The sequence below is a fragment of the Cibotium barometz genome, chromosome 60, assembly GCF_041138505.1.
Source record: "Cibotium barometz isolate CiBa-2024 chromosome 60, ASM4113850v1, whole genome shotgun sequence".
NCBI lineage: Eukaryota > Viridiplantae > Streptophyta > Polypodiopsida > Cyatheales > Cibotiaceae > Cibotium > Cibotium barometz.
In genome coordinates, this window is record NC_141105.1 from 18,718,952 (window position 1) to 18,739,556 (window position 20,605).

Consider the following 20,605-nt stretch of genomic DNA (forward strand, 5'->3'; position numbering starts at 1 on the left):
TTACCTTCTCAACCAATAAGAGTGTGTATTTTGTTGACCATCAACCACTTTTGTATTTGGTGAAACAAGCCTTATGCTATTGGGCAGATCACCAATAAGAGTGTGTATTTTGTTGACCATCAACCACTTTTGTATTTGGTGAAACAAGCCTTATGCTATTGGGCAGATCACTCGATGGTTGCTAATTCTTATAGAATTTAATTTTAGAGTGATGTTAAAAACATACTAATTCTTATGGAATTTAATTTTAGAGAGATATTAAGAAAAGGCTCCCAGCATGTTCTAAAGCTGATTATTTATCCAGAATTCCAAATGGAAAACTTCCCACAAGAGTGGAGGATGATTTTCCTAATGCATACCTATTTTACTTAAGCATGATACCAGATTGGAGCCATGAAATAGCTCACTTCTTATCCATTGGATTACCAATGGGATGAAGACATCATCCTAACCGAGCTCGTAAGTTAATCAAGGGAGCATCTTATAGCTGACAACTTGTATCGGTGAGGCAAGGATGACATATTGAGGCTATGCATTCATGAGGACCATTATATTGAAATTATGAAAGAAGCCCACTTTGTTAGAAATCATCTCATGCAAAATTTTACAAGCCAGGATATAGTGGCCTACCCTTTTTAGTAGTGACGTAGCTGAATTTTTCAAGAGATACAATGTGTGTCAAAGATTTTTGGTGACTCAAAACAAGGACCGTGTGCCCCTACCCTTTGTCATGTCCTTGCAACCATTTGCCAAATGGGGCATTGACTTTGTAGGACCGGTAAGTCCAATAGCTCGCTATACGTAAGCTTGCTACATCATTGTAGCCACTTGCTATTATATAAAATGGGTAGAAGCAAAAGTAATAGTATGGGTTGATGCTAGTTCAACTCCAAGTTTTTGAACGAACATGTTATCACAAGATTTGGTTGTCCCCTAGAAATTATAAGTGATAGACCCATTTCTTGAATGAGGCAGTGACGTTCCTATTGAACGAATTCATGGTGATCCAAAGGAAATCATCATCTTATTATCCATAAGCAAATGGGAAAGCTAAAAGCACCAACAAATTCCTTTATTTAATCATGACCAAGACTATAGAGGTATCATGTTCCAACTAGGAACTTAAACTTCCAACTACTATTTGGGCTTATCGAATGGCTTACAAAATAGCTACTAGCATGACACCTTTTTACTTGGTACATGGTCTTGATACTATCACTCGAGTTGAATTGATGAACCCCACCTTGCAAGTCTTGCAGCCCACAATCTTTCTAAACAATTAATTGAATTGGAATAGTTGGATCAAGCATGGTTATATGCGGTTATTGGAATGTGGATGGAGACGTGTCGAGATGGAAATGTTGGTTTGATGCCAATATCAAAAGGCATAAGTTCCACATCGGTGACCTCGTGTGTTGATGTATAACATTAAGAAAGGAAGGAAGAAACTAAAGCTTTGAGACTTAGGACTTTACAAAATTCTTAAATTCTCCAAAAGTGGTGTAGTTCGATTGGAAACATTAGATGGAATGTTAAGTGGTTAAGGCTTCGAGGTGTCTATTTGAGTGGACTCATGTTTTAGATTAGTTTTATTCTATCCTTGTTTGTTTCTAGGAAGATGCTTTCCTATATTCTAAGAAAGCATATTGCTATTTCTATTCAAATATGTAACAACATTTGCCAACAGTCACTACTATTTGTAGTGATCCTTCTTTACTCCGTCTCAATATTTTGGGCCATTAACAAGAGGAACAACTGAAAAGCATACGTGCTGCACTAGAACAATTGAAACTAAAAAAAGAAATGCAAAGACAAGCTTTCAACAAGGAAGCTAAAGAATGCGAGGAAAAAAACAAATGTAGACGCCAAGTGTTACAAGTCAACATGGCACGAGTTGTGGAAACCGAAGATGAGGAAGTGTGGGAAGTAAGGCATGCTAGACTATGGTTACACATGCACGAGCCACACATCCCTCACAAAGTTAGGATTTTTAGATTGTAGCGCAAGTCATAATCTTATGTCCTATGAATCCTGGACATCTCTGGGCAAACTTGAACTAACTCCTACGACTGTTCAAGTGCAGGCTATGGGCAATCGCTTAGTGGACTATGTTGGCACATGTTAAATTGTATTTTCTATAGCCGACATACATGTTGAAGGAAAGTTCTTTGTTACACCTCCTTCAACACTATCCGAAGAAGTGTTGTTAGGGAGAAATTAAATGGGACATCACCAATGCACCATCCACTAGGATGCATGGACAGTAGCTTTAAGGATTGCTAATCAGCAAATCCACCCTCTTCTTACAGAGGATGAAGAAACCGTAACCTGGCCTGACGAAAACTCCCTCCTTGCATTACCTTGGTCCACACCTCATGACAAGGGGAAACAAGTCCAAACTGAGTCAACCCCCATACTTGTTCCTCTTACCAACAGAGGTAAATTCCAATAAATGCCCACAAAAACACAATCCACCAAAAAAAAGACAACCAATCAAATAATCACAAGCCCAAGCCTCTCAATGATTGCTACCCAAATGGCTTTTGGAAGTCCAAAAATGTCCCCCAATTGTAAACATCTGGGTATCCAAGTCTACAACACTTGGCCCTTGTTGTCCGCGCAGCTTCGACCAACACAGAGAAAACACAAAACCCATGCACAGATCGTCAAAAAAGGTATACATCACCTATAAGTACAATCCAAACAAAGAGGAAATTGTGACAAATTTGGGTCCCAAAAAGCCTCTTAAGAGCCCAAGGATACTACCAGGGTAATCACCTTGTCTGGATTCCAATATCCTGGCCTTTGACAACAGAATCTAAGCCACCACCACAACCCTACATAGGGGTGGCCTCAACCTCCATTTTCCTAAATCAATAAATCCAAAAATTGACAAAATTGATAAGTATCGCCAAATCCAAACAAAGATATGTCTACAACCTATAACTACAAATAACATCAAAGGACCCTTTTTAGTAAGGATTTCATTACAACTTGTTAAAATTATGCTCACATTGCAATATCCTTCAAGTTTAAAATATATTTTCAATTCCATTAAAAAAAACACACTAATTACTAAACTTTTGCAGATGGCTACAAGTTTCACATGCACCCGCGTAGGAGGAATCCTTAGGGGAATCTTTGGATCTCCACAAGAAGACCATCTTGGTGATGACTAACAAGCTTGATGGTTGTCGTCTCCAACAAAATAGTACAAGATAGCATTATGTACAATTTATAATACTACTCTCTAGAGTGTTTCTTGGTGCCCAAGGAACCTTTTGTGCAAGATAAATTGAAGGAGCTAGGTCTATGGAGCATGGCACATATTTTTGGGGACCAACTTCCATGGTGCACTCATTGTACAATTTCTTCACCATGTGTCTCAGGCCACTGGGGTCTCTATGCTTCAATGGTGGGATCACACTTACCACATCTGCCGTACCAAAGCATTAACCTTCTACACATCTCAGCTCCCAGTGACTTCTTCCATGTTTTTGCTTTATCTTCTTCTCTTCCTCCATCAAGGATGCAATGATGTTGACCAACTTTGGAGATGGTAGATTCGTGAGTTTAGTGATTATGTTTCCATAATCTTCCTATGGTAGACTTTTAAGCAACAAAGTAATGCAAATATCTTCATCAATGTTCATTTTAATACTTGCAAGTTGAGCTGTGAGACTCTTCATCTGGTTAAGATGTGCAGCAAAAGAGTCTTCTTTCATTATGTTGAGCTCAAACAATTGAATTCTAAAGCTAATCTTGGAGCTCTTGGCTTGTACTCCAAAGAGTTTTTCCAACTCTTCCCAATCTTCAAAGGATGTATCCATTCCATCGATGTGATGAATGAACTGATCACTAAGACCCAAAGCTATTATGGCAAGAGCTTTCTCATCTTTGGACACCCATGTGACTTTAACTTCCCTGGTTGGAGGTTTCCTTTCCTTCTCGCATGCTATATTCCCCACCTCTTTCTCATAAGTGTAAATTTTACTTTGGTTTACCATGTATGGAATGAATGACCCTCAAATTTACCAATTTTGGTGGGGGTAGCCATGGCAAGAGAGAGGGAAGGTCTTACCAAGCTAGTTTTTAACCAGAGGTATTGTCTAATCCCTTTAAAAATGATATTGATTAGAGCAAAGCAAGTATTAATCAATGAATGCCAAAACACACTCCCAAACCAATGCTTGATGAAGCCCATGCTAGTGCAAAAGCACACAATGCCCAGGTCTGAATACAAACCTCCATGTGGAACATTCCCTTTCAAAACCTTAAGAGAAAAACCCTAACGAAGTAAGGTTTTAAAAGCCTTATCTAAAATCTTTTTTTGTTGTGGGTGCGACAGGCAGCAGCAGCATGCGCCACCTCCCTCTCCTCTAACGTTGATGGGCCATCACTGTGCCAATGTTGGGTTGAGGGATGCTGATGTCAATACTGGAGCTACTGTTGTACTCATGATGCCAACAACTAAATGTAATTTTGGGTTGGGTATTGATGGTGTTTCTATCAGCTATTGAAGCCTTTCTCTCCCTCTTGGTTGATGCATGTTTGTTGGTGGCAGCTATTAGTCTGACAGTGCTTAGGAAGGCATTGGAAGATCAAGGAAGAGGGGATGCACACACACTGATTGAGGCCACAGGGATGGAGGCCATTGGACTAGGGGGAGGCAAGGTTTGATTTGAGGTAACCAAGCTATGTAGATGCCAAGATGGAGGCAAGGGAAGCCATTTCCATAGCTATTAGAGGTTGAAGGAATAACCCAGGGCAATAATAGGGCGAGCTAAAACAACTTTAATACCATTTATAGGTATTAGTTTTACACAAAACAGAGGCTAGAGTCAAGGTAGATGAAATTATTCCATGGTGTTTATGTGCATAGATAGGGAAAGAGAGAGAGGTAGAGAGAGAAAGATAACACTTGATGAGAGAGAGTATATGCATGACTCAATGATGATTCTCTTGATATGATTGAAGTACACCAAGTACATTCTTTTATAGGTTATCTTTTGACTCAATCAATTTACACACTACAATAGACTAATGTCACATGGCACACACACTTATCTTATCCAAATATAAGGGTGTGTTCACATACATATACATATGAACAAGGTCACACACACATACATATGAATAAGGACTCATACATACATAGGATTGTTACACACAAGATAGACATAGATGTGAAGCTCCAAATAACCAATAGCCACATCTTCATCTATGGCATCTTCCTAATGCTTGTGTCTAAGTGCTTTCTCAAAATATGCTGCCTCTACCTCTTGTATAGCTTTGATTATATATGCAAATTGATGGGTTGTATGCCCATCATATCTCAACCTATCACTAGATATGTGACTCAAGTAGACATGTGTACACCTCAATCATTGCCAAATGTTCTTAACACTACTTTGGATCATTGCTAGATGTTCTCAACACTACTTTGCATCTTTATACACCATGCGTAATAATAGCCAAGACCTCAAAATCTTCATCAAGCCTCTATTCTTAGCCACTATCTCCATTAATAAAAGATTGACCTACTGAAACATCAAAAAATATAAAAAATTAATTCACCTTTTCTTTTCCCTTCTGTAGTACATGTGAACCTGCTGAATTTTTAGCATGTGTAGTACCACCACATGAACTTTCTAAATATTTAGCACCTTTAATACCACCATATGACACTTCAAAATGCTCTCAAAATGCTTAACATTCTACCTCAACCTTCCTAAACAAGGTCTCACAATAGACCTATTTACTAGAGGAATATCTTGATGCACTAAGTGTATGTGATTGTTACTCAACATTTAAGGCACCCATATTATTCTTTGCTTTAACCTCTCTAAAATCCGTCACTGGAATATCTAAGCTACTTATCTTATCAAACACAACATTCCTACTCACTTGCATCTCATGCGTAGTGGGGTTATAAAATCTATAACATTTCTTCTCAAGGGAATAACAACAAATGAATATATATTTTTCTACCTTAGGATCCAATTCACTTCTCACCTCATCTAGTACCCAAACACATTCAAGCATGCCAAATCTGGTTTTCTCCCAATAAATGTTTGTTCTTCTACATCATGAAATGATGTTGTTGTAGTGGGTTTCTATTCATGATATAAACTGCACTACTCTACTACTTCAGCCCAAAAAAAGAGGCATTCCTTTCTCATTCATCAATGCACAAGCAACTTTTGCAATATCCCTATTTTTCCTTTATGTAACCCCATTTTTTATGGGGTATACTTGCATGTAAATACCTTCTTTATACCCCATTTTGTTGTGGGGTATACTTATGTGTAAATATCCTCTTTATGCCCCATTTTGTTGTGGGGTATCTATACAGGATTAACCACCCACAACCCCACCTCCCTCCACATGGGCAAAGGAGGTGGGACTATTTCAAAATAACCACTCCTCCTGCAAGCGTGAGGAGGAGCCAAATCTCACATCTTCCAATGCAATTTTGAATTTGAATCTAAGAAGATCTCATCTCACATCTTTCAATGAAATCTTTGTATACATGCTTACATACCTATAGATACACACACTTATATATATTATGTATGTATGTATATCTATAGGTATGTAAGCATGTATATATAAATAGTGTGCATGTGCATGTGTGTGTGTGTGTGTGTGTGAGAGAGAGAGAGAGAGAGAGAGAGAGAGAGAGAGAGAGAGAGAGAGAGATTACATGTAAGATGCATTTATTTGAGAGTGAGCACACCTCACCACTCATCCCTACCATTAAAATTTAATCTAAAATTTAATTAATTAAAATTATATATATGTATGTAAATCTATTTAAGTGTGTGTGTGTGTGAGAGAGAGAGAGAGAGAGAGAGAGTTTCTATGTGAGAGAGTGTGCGTGAAGAGAGAGAGAGAGAGAGAGAGAGAGAGAGAGAGAGAGAGTGTGCATGAGAGAGAGAGAGAGAGAGAGAGAGAGAGAGGCTGAGAATTTCTATGTAGGAGATAGTTTGTGTGGGAGGAGATAGTGTGTATTTTCATTAGTGTATGTGCAGTGTGTACATGTGTGTGTGTGTGTGTGTGTGTGTGTGTGTGAGAGAGAGAGAGAGAGAGAGAGAGAGAGAGAGAGAGACGACAGATAATTTCTACGTAGGAGATAGTTTGTGTGGGAGGAGAGAGAGAGAGAGAGAGAGAGAGAGAGAGAGAGAGACGATAGATAATTTCTACGTAGGAGATAGTTTGTGTGGGAGGAGAGAGTGTGCATTTAGATTAGTGTATGTGTGGTGTGTACATGTGTGTGTGTGTGTGTGAGAGAGAGAGAGAGAGAGAGAGAGAGAGAGAGAGAGAGAGAGAGAGTATATGCATGCATGTGCGTACATCTACATCTATGTGTAGAATGTGCGAGAGAGAGAGAGAGAGAGAGAGAGAGAGAGAGAGAGAGAGAGAGAGAGATGTAATGAGGGACGGTGAAAAGAGAGAGAAAGAGAGTGAGAGATAGAGAATAAAAAGTATCTTTTAATAAAATATAAATTAAATAGAAAACATATATGTATATGTGTGTATACATGTGTGTGTGTGTGTGTGTTTTTATTTACATTTATACATACATACATACATACATACATACATACATACATACATACATATATATATATATATATATATATATATATATATATATATATATATATTTGTGTGTGTGTGTGTGTGTGTGTTTAGATGTGTGCATGATATATCTATCTATATATTTAAAAGTGACCACAACTTATCACCCATCTCCGCACATTAAAATTTAATCAAATTTAATTAAATTATGTCGATGTTTGTATTTATATTTTTAAATACATGTATATATGTATAAGTATATGTGTCTATGTATAGGTTTATGTATCTAAAACATAATATTGTATATACTATATATTTACATATGTGTATGTGTGCGTGAGAGAGAGAGAGAGAGAGAGAGAGAGAGAGAGAGAGAGAGAGAGAGAGAGAGAGAGAGAGTGTAAGGTGAGAGAGAGAGAGAGTGAGAGAGAGAGTGTGTGTAAGTGAGAGAGAGAGAGAGGCTGAAAGAGAGAGAGAGAGAGAGAGAGAGCGCTTCTATGTGTGGGAGAGTGTAAGAAGAGAGAGGGAGTGTGTGCATGTGTGTGTGTGTGTGTGTGTGTGTGAGAGAGAGAGAGAGAGAGAGAGAGAGAGCAGGTGTGTATATGTGTGTGCATGTGTGAGAGAGAGAGAGAGAGTTTCAACATTTGAGAGTGTGTGTACGTGACAGAGAGAGGGAGAGGGCATGTGTGTGTGTGTGTGTGTGTGTGAGAGAGAGAGAGAGAGAGAGAGAGAGAGAGATGGTTGTAGAGAGGGAATAGTTCTTTTCTGGAACCTTGGTCGGCCCCGTAGCAACGCGCGGGTGCAATACTAGTACCTATAAATAGCCTCTTTATCCCCCATGCTCTCTCAAATAGTCTTTGAATTTATTGGAGAAATACCCCATTTTGTTGTGGGGGTATACCCTGTAAATAGCCTCTTAATGCCCCATTTTGTTGTGGGGTATACATGTAAATAGCCTCTTTATCCCCCATTCTCTCTCAAATAGTCTTTGAGTTTATTGGAGAAATATCCCATTTTCCTGTGGAGTATACCTGTAAATGTCCTCTTTATCCCCCATGCTCTCTCAAATAGTCTTTGACTTTATTGGAGAAATATTCTCCCCCACCATCTGACATTAGGAATTTTATATGCATCTCATGTGCATGCCTTTGCTTTATCTACCATAGCTTTGAAGCTCCAAAAGTGAGTACACACTTCACTTTTCCACACTTTCCTAGTGTCTTCATCATCAATGAAAGATACATAATAATAGAATCCTTTGATTGATGTCGATTTTGTTGGTCCCAAACATCAAAATGCATAAACATAAAAATGCCCTACACCTAAGAGACAAAGGGACTTTACCAACATGTGCAATAGGGTGCATTTTATTATCACCTGGTATCATCATCACACCCAACCTGGTTTTTCTAAATCCCTTAATTCTCTGAAGAACCACTCACCATGGTTGTTCATGTGGATAGAGAAACCTAAATCAATATACCATAAATCTCCTAAATTTGGTTCATTTACAGTCATGAAACTAAGCACATACTATATCGCAAAAGTTGTCACTTCTTCAATCATGGAACTAAGCATATACTGTATTGCAAAAGTTGCTCACTCCTTCAGCATGCTTACTTTACGATGCATAGTTTCCTTGCTGTAACTTCCCACTTTTTATGTCACCATACTTTTTATAAAAGGCCTTTGTTATATGCCCTAAAGTTAACCATAATGGTTACTCCTAATATTTTTGATCAAAAGTGTGGTTGCACTTCATGGAACATTTTTTTATGTCAAATCCACCGATTGTATGAGGTTTGCATGAGTTGTTTATTTGACATTTGTTCTTTGTTTCTTTTTTGTTTCTTTTTTATCAATGGAGTTTTCAATGGAGCTTGAGGAGCAATAGGAGCTTCGAAGGCTACATCGAATGTAGGAGCAACAAGTAGGTGCTCGAATTTTGCGTACGCATTCCTTACATCATTAAGTAGTTTAGGACTAGCTTAATCTAGGCATAAAAAGAAAACCACAAAAAAATCATCAGTAAGGGGAAAAATCTAGGAAAAACCAAGAAAAAAATTGTGTAACTCACTCTCGGGTTGCTTTTCTAAGAAGTGAACGTCCGTTCCTTCATAAAGGTATGGCTATACTCTTCTAAGCTATACCCATTCACTTTTAGATTGAGAATCTTTCCAAATCTACTCCATAAATGGGTGTAATGGGCATTAGGAGCATAACAATTGTATAGCTAATTCTATCATGGGAATGTTTGGTGGTGGCGACTATCAGAGATACATCGTGTCGATGCTATTAAGACACCTGACTGTCAGCTTGTGAGTGAACATCCGTACCTTAACAAATAAATTCTTGTTCCTCCCCAAGAGAATGCATGTTCCTGAACCAAGCCCACGATCGTTCCTCTATGAGCAAATCTCCATTTCCTCTACCACCCATCCCCTACTACCCAATGACCACACTCTTTCCAAAATGGAACATCCGTTCCTCTATGAGAGAATGCCCATTCCTCAACCTATCTATGGCTTCTCCCATCTCACTTTTTACGAGAGCCTATTCCTCCCCAAGAGAGCTCTTATGAAGTTAAACAATCGCTACTAAGCCACATTCGTACCTCCATAGAGAATGGTTGTTCCTTTGTGAACAAACAAATGTACTCTAGCTTCCAGAGAGCAGAAATGTTCCTATTCTAGATCACATTCATGTAGATGTATGCTCATGGGGATTAGTGCAAAATAATCCATTATTTAATGATACAAAACCCTCCTACGTGCAATATTTTTCTAGATCCGACCCATCGGTCAACACCGATGGGTCATGGAGATTAGTGCAAAATAATCCATTATTTAATGATACAAAACCCTCCTACGTGCAATATTTGTCTAGATCCGACCCATCGGTCAACACCGTCGTGTGGAGCCAGACAGTATTGGTCTTTGATAGCACCAGTGGGCATAAAGAGCACTTGAGAACAGGATGGACCACCTTTGATTTAGAGGCTGGTAGGTCAAGCACCCAATGCATGGATAGACCATTGTCTCAAGAGCAAACACCAAGATCCCCTAGGCATTCACAATGGAGTCATGCCTCAAGACTTAAGAACTTTATCCGAGGAAATGCACAATCAAAAGAACCTCATCCCTAGAAAATAAGCATGGACCATTAACCAGGATCCCCTACACATTCACAAAGGAGTCTTTCCTTAAAACTAATAACTTTATCTTGGGAAATATGCAATCTGAAGAACCTCATCCCTAGGAAACAAGCATCAACCATCAACCAGAGAGAACTGTTACACCCCCGATAGATCCAAGATTGCTGACGGTGAGACTAGGTCCAAATAACCTCGCCCAACCTGATCTAATAGTTTGGAGAGCTATACCAACTTTTGTGCCAATGTATTTGTTTGAAGAACCCAAACCAGTACTAGGCCTAGGTAGAGAACTAGCTGAGCTAGGCTCAGAAACTTCATTCTAAGGGGAGAGACTCCACCCAGAGCACCCCATCCTGTTGAAATTAGAGCAATGTGATGAGCTATGGTCGATCAAATACTAGAATCAACATAATTAACAAAGTGATTAGTAAATGAGTAATTATCAAATAGCTTAATGTAGACATGGATAATCAAAAACCAGCAAATTCTCATTAACACAATGTCTCAATTAATAGAGTTTACGTCCAAGCATCAAATCCCATTGATTTCTCCTTGATTCACTCCAACTCTCCCAGAATACATCCACCTCTTTTGCTTGATTCTCTCCACCTCTTCACTTTTCCCAGAATATCTCCCAGAATATCTCCACACTTCCTAAATCTTCTCATGCTACCCTTTATTCTCTCCCAATAGATTCTTCTCACCTTTTCACAGGTTCTTTCACATTTACACATTCTCTTTTATAGCCTCTAACCAAGGGCTTATTCCCGCACACACCCTATTCACTTGTATATTCCTCATGCTACCCTTTATTCTCTCCCAATAGATTCTTCTCACCTTTTCACAGGTTCTTTCACATTTACACATTCTCTTTTATAGCCTCTAACCAAGGGCTTGTTCCCGCACACACCCTATTCACTTGTATATTTCAACACCTCCCCTCAAGTGAATACTCTCTATCACACCTGGACCCTATACCAAGTTTCCCTCTTACTTGATAGCCCGCGACCAGTGCCTCAAGTTCCTAAACTCATAGTCCTTGATACTCTCTCTCTCTATGTGTCCAAGGCTACTACAAGTGCCCGCGACCTTGACTAAAGTGCTCACACATACATCTACCACGTGGCCTACATCATCCGTGGCTCAGAGGTGGTTTTACTTTGTTGGGGCAGGTTACATTGGGTTGTGGGTCTCTCTCTCTTAGAAAAGATGATCCAACTCCACTTCCTTTGGAGCCTCCATGAAGTTTGCCGATGTCGTTCCTTCTCCACTGGGTTTGCTGTAGTAGTCTCTTGCCATGTGCCCTAGCTTTCCACAGTTGTGGCAAGTGAAGGTCCTTCCTCCTACTCTGCCTCTTCCTCATCCTCGTCCTCGAGAGAATCCTCCTCGGGTGAAGAATGTTTTTTCTTCTCCTGCTGTTGAGTCGAGCCATTTCTTCTCTTTGTCTCTGCTCTCTTGCTCTAGAAGAGCTGCTTCTATCTCGTGTAGCTTCAATTCAGGTACATTCTTTAGTGTTGCTACAATATTTTCATATTCACCTTTGTCCACACTCTTCAGAAGCACTGCTAGTGCCTCATCATCTTCTACCTTTTTGCCAATAGCTGCCAGCTGTTGCTTAATGCTTTTATATTTGTTCAAGTGTGTGATTAAAGGTTCACTTTCCTTCATGTCCAATTTGTAGAATTGCATTAACAGATTTATCTTTGAATTTTTAGCTTGTGTGCCAAATAATTTATTGAGTTCATCCCATGCATCTTTTGCCCATTGTATCCCTATGATGTGATGAATGATTTCATCATTTAAACTGAGTGCAATAAGACCCAATGCTTTTTCATTCCTGCTCTTCCACTCATTTTCCCCTCTTGTCTCTGGGCATTCATCTCTTCCCTCAACTAGCCCCCACAGATTTTTCCTCATGAGCAAATACATGGTTTTTGTCTACCATGTGTAAAACTGCTCCCCATTAAATTTGACTATTTCTTGTGCTGTATTCATGGTGATGTGAAGGGGGTCTTACCTCTTGATCCAATTTCAAGATTCAAGGGCAGTGTCTACCCGTTTACAACTCAATCTAGTGTTTAAGAGATGATTACAACAATCAGCATAAAATCACCAAAAATTACATTAAATCCAGGGTAACCAATTTGTATGGAATGGTTGGAGTATCAAACCAACTCCGAATTGCAATCTGAAGTTATAGGGATCTGTATCAGATAACTAATGGTTAATTTGAACCCTCAATTATACCAAAATACAGTGATTAGCATTGATTAGCAAATTAATCCACTGTTTTGTGTGCAAAAAATAGAGTATGCAGGGAGTCCAGATCTGGTGTCTTAGACTTCAAATGAGCTCAAATGCTTTAAAAGACATCAATAGCAACAATGAGTCTAGCAGAGGATTAAGCCAAGAAACACAAGATTTGACCAAATATTGAATGCTTAATCTCTGTTTTACCAAAGTCACCTTACCAAAGTCACCTGTGCAGATTTGATGAAGAGCTTGGATCTCACTGTAGACTTGATCAAATTGAATTTTGACTTCACCAGCTTGTAGAGCATGCTTGAAAACACTTAGGGCTAAGAGGAATTAGACCCATTTGAATTGAGGAAGAAGAGATCTGCAAATTTCTCCCAGAAATAGGTGCCTGCTAAATTCGCGAATTCTCCCTCGTCCGACGGCGGTTTGCTGCACTGGCTGGAGTAGCAATGAGTTGGCTAGCTAGGGTTAGAAGCAATAGGCCTAATTTTGAGTGTGCAAGGAGCTAGAGCTCCTCCACTGGCTGGGGGTAAAGAGGTGAGTTGAAAAATAACTAAAAATTTGATTAATTTCTAATTATCTACTATTCCTAATTAATTAGATAATGGGCTCATAAACCTAATGGATTCTAGGCATGGCTTTGATACCATGTTGAAATTAGAGCAATGTGATGAGCTATGGTAGATCAAATACTAGAATCAACATAATTAACAAAGTGATTAGCAAATAATTAAGACATAATTAGTGAGTAATTAGCAAATAATTAAGACGTAATTAGTGAGTAATTAGCAAATAATTAAGATGTAATTAGTGAGTAATTAGCAAATAGCTTAATGTAGGCATGGATAATCAAAAACCAGCAAATTCTCATTAGGCCAATGCCTCAATTTATAGAGTTTACATCCAAGCATCAAATCCCACTGATTTCTCCTTGATTCACTCCACCTCTCCCAGAATATCTCCACCTCTTTTGCTTGATTCTCTCCACCTCTTCACTTTTCCCAGAATATCTCCCAGAATATCTCCACACTTCCTAAATCTTCTCATGCTACCCTTTATTCTCTCCCAGTAGATTCTTCTCACCTTTTCACAGGTTCTTTCACATTTACACATTCTCTTTTATAGCCTCTAACCAAGGTCTTGTTCCCGCACACACCCTATTCACTTGTATATTTCAACACATCCAACATGGAGCTCCCATGTATAATAATTACCCACCTCAAGGGGTGTACCTTGGATACTATATGGATCCCTACGGAGTGCACACCGGCATGATCCATAGATGTGATATTATCCTCTCAGTTTATGCTTTCATGCCTACCATACCTCCACCTGCACCGACTTCGACTACTGTGGTAGGACTGACCCCTAAAATGTTGAGATTAGCAATGGAAATAGGGAGGGGGTAGGTTTGGAGATTATACCACCAGTACCCATGTAGCCAATGCCAATCCTGAGACAAAGGGAACAAACCAGCTCATACCTCCAAACTTATTACCAAATTTGATGAATCGGGGGATCCCATTCCTCATTTTGAGTTATTTAATCAGATCTATGAAGTGTTTGGCCATGTAGAAGATCAAGACACGGTGGTGAGTGGCTTGGCTTCATGCTTAATGGTAAAGCGGTCAGTGGTTTTGATTATTGAAAATAGAAGACAATGCTACCTTTGATGTCTTGAAAGAGGCCTTCAAAGTAGGGTATTCAACACAAGGAACTCGATGGAGTCCTATTAAATAGTTACATAACGTTAGGCAAAAGGAAAGAGAATCTATCTAGGACTACATCAATCGGGTAAGATATCTTTATTCTCGCTCTAATGATAGGGATAAGTTCTTGATTGGTCGATTCCTAGAGGGCTTCACAATGTGGCTTTACATAACTCCCTATATGCTCTGGGGCACACCTCCTTTGAGTAGTGTTGTAGAAGTGCCATCGACTTTGAAGACAATTTCAAGGGAACTCATTCCTGAGAATTGCATAAAGGTACTTTTGAAGCTTCCTTTAAAACCATAGGCACAAAACTTGAAGGAAAGGGAAAGGAACCCTCTTCACAGCAATAGGTAGAGCAATTGGTAGCTTCATCGATGCAATAAACAACCTAACAATGGAGATTAGATCAAGGCCACGACCAATCTGGCCAACCTCATCTTTACCCAAAGAGAGAATTGGTATTTGTCGAGCAAACCACACCAATATGGAATGTCCACATCTGAGACCTAGGCCAACTCTCTACTGTGCTTATTGGGGAAACCACAAAACATAAAACTGCTACCACCAAAGAGCTTTTGAAGCTAGGCCTTTACCACAAGCCTTACTACCTAATCCTAGGCAACCGTTGGCCTTACCAGTGCTGCCTGCACAACATCAGAACAATGTACCTCAACCTAGCCATGAAGTGGCCCAGCAAGGTATTCTCAGGGTACCTGATGTACCTTTGCCACCACTAGCTTCCATCACAACCTCCTCTATCGTGAGTGACCCCAATTCACCAATTGGCCCTTGATAGAAATTTTCAAAGAAGGCGAGGAGGGGAAGGTGGTTCTAACAATATAGAAATTGGCACATGTACCTTGTATACCTAGCAGCAGTAGTAGCAACACTGCAAGGGCAAGACTTAAATAATGTGTCTAAACAACCACCTATATCACTCTCTGTACTAGATATCTCATTCTTTGTGACCTTCTTAATGGTTGTGGGTCACTTCAAGCTCCCTAAGCTCTAGCATGTGCTGGTACATACCTATCATTCCTCACACCTGGAGTATTCCTAACTCATCAAGACTTTCATCAAGACTTTTTGAACTTGATGAGTCATAACCTACATTCCCAATTCCAATGCCTTCAACTTTCTTTTTACACCCTTACATTCTTCATCTTCTTCTCTCCCTCGTGCAAGGCTCAAGTGATCTTGACCGTGTGTAGCATTTGTATGCTTTTCTATCATGTGCATACCCAATGAACACACATTTTTTAGCTTTTAGATCTAACTTGCCCCTCTTCTCATCTGGCACATGCACATGAACAATGTATCTAAAAACTTACAAATGTCCAATATCAAGCCTAAAACCTATCATCCTAATCTTAGGAGTACTCTCATGTATGACGTGGCTGTAGGTGTCTTATTCAAGATATACACCACTATAGCACATACTTCTACCCAATAATACAAATGCATACTCTTGTTATTCATCATCAATGCTCTTGCCACTTCACCTATCACTCGATTCTTGCTCTCAACATGTGAGCTACATCTAATTTCATGCTCTCTCAAGAATCCATTTTGTTGAGGAGTATACCTACATATGAGCTACCCATTTTTCTGAGGAGTATACCCGCATGTGAGCTACCATCTAATATCATGCCCTCTCAAGAATCCATCAAATACATGTGAGGTATACTCACCACCACCATCTATCCTCAAGCATTTAATCCAATGACCATATTGCTTTTCCACAAGTGCTTTGAATTCATTGAACTTGCCCAATGCTTCACTCTTCGCTTTCAAAAAGTAAATCCATGTCATCCTACTAAAATCATCAATAAATGTAATGTAGTACCTACTCCCATTTATTGATTGGGTTTGAGTGGGACCCCAAATGCCACTATACACCTCAAGTGGTCTTCTTCTCATTTAACTATCCTTGGGAAATGCAACCTTGCTTGTTTCTCAAATTGACATGCATCACAAACATGTGTCCTCCCATCATATTTGAATCTTGGTAGACCACCAACAATTCCCTTTGTTTACATAGATTTCACCTTTTGTATGTTCACATGTCCAATCCTTTTGTGCCAAATATCAATGTATGACTATCCCACGACTATGAGAAAACATGGCTGACTTCAATTCTGGTATGCTTGCATCTAGCTTGAATAATCTCCCTTCTTTTTTACCTTTGGCAATCAATTTGGAGCCATGCGTAAAGTTCTCAACAAAGCATCCATGCTCATTGAATCTCACATGTAATCCTTGTTCACCATTTGTAATCTCACATGTAATCCTTGTTCACCAACAAATGCCAAACTGTAAAATAATAGATGGCACATACAAAACCTCAGACATATTTTTTAGTTTGCCATCATGCATCCTCAATGGTACACTGCCAACATGTGTAATAGGATGTTGAGTATCATCACATGTAGCAACATAACCCTGAGTTTGTGTAGGCACCATGTTATCAAACCACTCTCCATGGCATGTCATGTGGTTTGATGCACCTGAATCCATATACCATGTTTCATCACTCTCTTTGTGTGACATCATAATACCCATCACATGCTTCATAGTAAATAAATGATCTGTATGTCCTTCATTCCTAGATGATGCATAATTACCATGTTGCACTCTACCACCACGAATATCGTGTTGCTTTTTGTAGCAATCTCTAGCCATATGTCCAAGTTTACCACAATGACACTCAATGCCATGCATATTCTAATGTTATGGTTATCAACGACCTCTACCATGAGATCCATATCTCCCTCTAGCATGAGGGTAAAAACCTCTACCACCACGTGCACCAAATGGCTATGAATCTTGTTGTTATTGTGGTGGCCTATTATGCCAACCACATCCACCTGTACATCCTCTTAAACTACATCTTCCCTTGCCTCTAGCACCTCTATGAGTGTAGAATGCCTAGTCCCTTACATGCCCATGGGTACCTAATGAAGTACCTAAGCCAAGTTTCATCTCCTACACAATAAGCAAAAAGACCAAATCATCAAAATATGGGAGATCTCTACCTCTAACCCGGATAGAGGTTTCAAATGCCTAAACTCAAAACAATCCTCCACTTTCCAGAATAAGCTCAATCACATATGGTACATACATACGTCACATGAGCATACCATATGCTTGCATCACATACATCTCCATTTCAAACCCGTCCACAAGTAACATTCTCTTTACAATACCTTCTAGCTTCCAATCATGAGGTATAAGCTCCACATATATCACATAACACACTATTGTATGCCATGCACATGTACAACATCACCATCACATATAGTACTAGAGAACCAGTCCAAACATCTTGTCACTGTGTGATGAATTTGCAATTTTGTAGGTCACTCTTTGTTCCTTATGTTCATGTCGTTGCTGAGAGTACCAAACTCACAGCCCTTGTAAAACCTCATACACATGCTTAATACTATCCTTTGATGATGATGATTAACACCAACTTACAGCTCAGCAACTACTATTCTCAGACTGGAGCTCTTCACAAAGAGTTAGCATAGAATTCAGGCTGACGCCTCCTATTGCAATACCTTCATGAAGGTTGGGTTGAGCTAGGTAATTGATTAGAGTGTTATATAAGTGTCTTGGCCACACACCATACACCTCAACGGTGCAAAGAGTCAACAATTGCATGTTCCATACATATGAGCTTCCATATCTTCAATGCAATGTATCGGTTGCCTACAAACCTATCTCACTTCTTTAAAACTGTCTCAATCGCTTGCCAATGCAATCCTTCTCTTGTTTAATCGAATATACATCAATTACATCAACCACACAAGGCTCCACAATGCCATACATTCACACACAAGCCATGGAGATCTTGAAAACTAGAAATTTCTATTACTTGGGGCAGCCACTTGTTGAGTTCAATCTCTCTCAAAATACTTGCAATCCTTAGTAGACTTTCTAGGGTTACTCAACCAGTTAGGCCAAGCTTCAAATCTGCTTCATTTGAGCATGCTCCACAGCTCTAATGGAGAGCTCCAACAACCAAAATTTTTCCTCTTTAATTCACTCAAGATACCCTAATGAGAGCTACCCAAGCTTTGATACTATGAAAAGAGAGTAGAGAAAAACACATGAGACACACCTAAACCATACTTGCTCTCATTTCATCAAAACACACCAAGTAGAGAAGCTCTATAGCTTTCCTTCATTTCCCTCCACAAAACACAGCACATTTTCTAATGATAAGTTCACACTGAAATAACCTAATACTAATGTCCAGCCACTTAGCCACTTGGGCACGGCCATTATTATCCACACACACACACTGGTAAATTGGTGTCTATATGCTACCACTATCCACCAGTTCCCAATGAGCTTGCATTCTCAATATCTACATTGACGCTGCCACCACAAGCAGGATGCCTCAAAGAAGTAGCACCCATCTAGGCAACGAGAGGGGAATACATGCGACCCAACCCAAACACAAGGCCAATAACTCTTGACATTATAGGAAAACAACATATCTCTGGTGGGAGTATTGCAAAGCCATGTGGCATATCTGCACCAACCCTGCATACCTCCCACTGACGATGGGCATGGGACCTATTCCGCCAAGAACAGTAGAACAGAACCCGAAGATCCAATTCAACTTCCCAAGGTTCTCACCCCCCCTTCTGGTGGCTCTTACACAGAAGAAATGATCGCCCTATTGGCCTCATCATCATCACCCTATCGCCCAGATGATAGCCTCATCATCATCACCCTATTGGCCAAGTTTCAAACATGGCATCACTATGATGAAGGAAACAAAGGCCTCATATTCAACATCAACAAGGGCCCCACCCTCAAGTAACCTTTCAGGTATTATGAGCGCATTGATTGGATGCCAACTTGGTGACTCCAAACCTTTGAAGACATGATGGAGGCAGTGTTCTGGTGGACAAGCTACAAAGCTTTCCACCATTCCTCTCAATATCCCAGCAAATCACAGTACGATTTTGTCCACACCTACTCCCTCTACTACCACCACTAAGTTTCATTGTCAGTTCCGAGGACGGAATCCGGATTAGAGAGGGGGGTATGTTAACAACAATGGTTAACGTTATTCCTATTGTTTTTTGATTAAAAGTGCGGTTGCACTTCATGTAACATGTTTTTATGTCAAACCGTGCTAAGCGCTTCATGTAAAAAGATATGGGATGACCATGCTTATGACATGTGTAATGCCAGTCTCATGAGCTAGAAAGACTAAGTGTGCATAGAGCTAGATAACTAGTTTTGGGCCCCCAAGTGTTACATGGGCAACTAGCCATTGTAAAAAGTGAGCTTTTATATATAAGTGACTTGAAGAAATATGAAAAGGATACAATCCCATTATCACATTTGAGTCTTTGTCTTCTCTCTTAATCTCTTGTGTGGTGATTGTGGTGAGTTTGTTTGCTTGTGCATGCTTGCTTGCTTGATTGTGTGTGTATGTGTTCTTGTAGGTGATGCTCTCCATTCCCCCTCTATTCCCTTCTCTCTCTCCCTCTCTCTCTCTCTCTCTCTCTCTCTCTCCTTGCACACATGAAGGTATTGAGGTAGAGGTTGAGCTTTCCATAGCTCCTTCCCTATTTTCTCTCTACCTAGCACATGGAAACTCTACTTTAGTGACACAAGTGGTGGTGGAGTGAGATCCTAGCAACTTCACATCGAGGAGTTAACTCTCATAGGGTTGGCTAAGTGAATGCCCCCGAATCAACCCTTGCGTCTTCTCTCTTTTTATTATCCTCCCATGTAAGTTGAATGTTCATTTAGGTGAACACATGGTTTGCCATAATAATAGCACTCTATGCTATTTTCACTCTGCTTTCTTTGCCATGCAGCTTGGCCACTCAAGGTTCCCCTACCTCTAGAGTGGCTTCTTTTGTCTCT

General features: G+C 39.7%; 1 pseudogene; it reads left to right on the top strand.

Annotated features, from left to right (window-relative positions):
- Positions 1 to 4,223: 4,223 nt before the first annotated feature.
- The window catches only part of LOC147605081 (uncharacterized), a 79,834-nt pseudogene continuing 63,452 nt past the window's right edge, over positions 4,224 to 20,605 (top strand).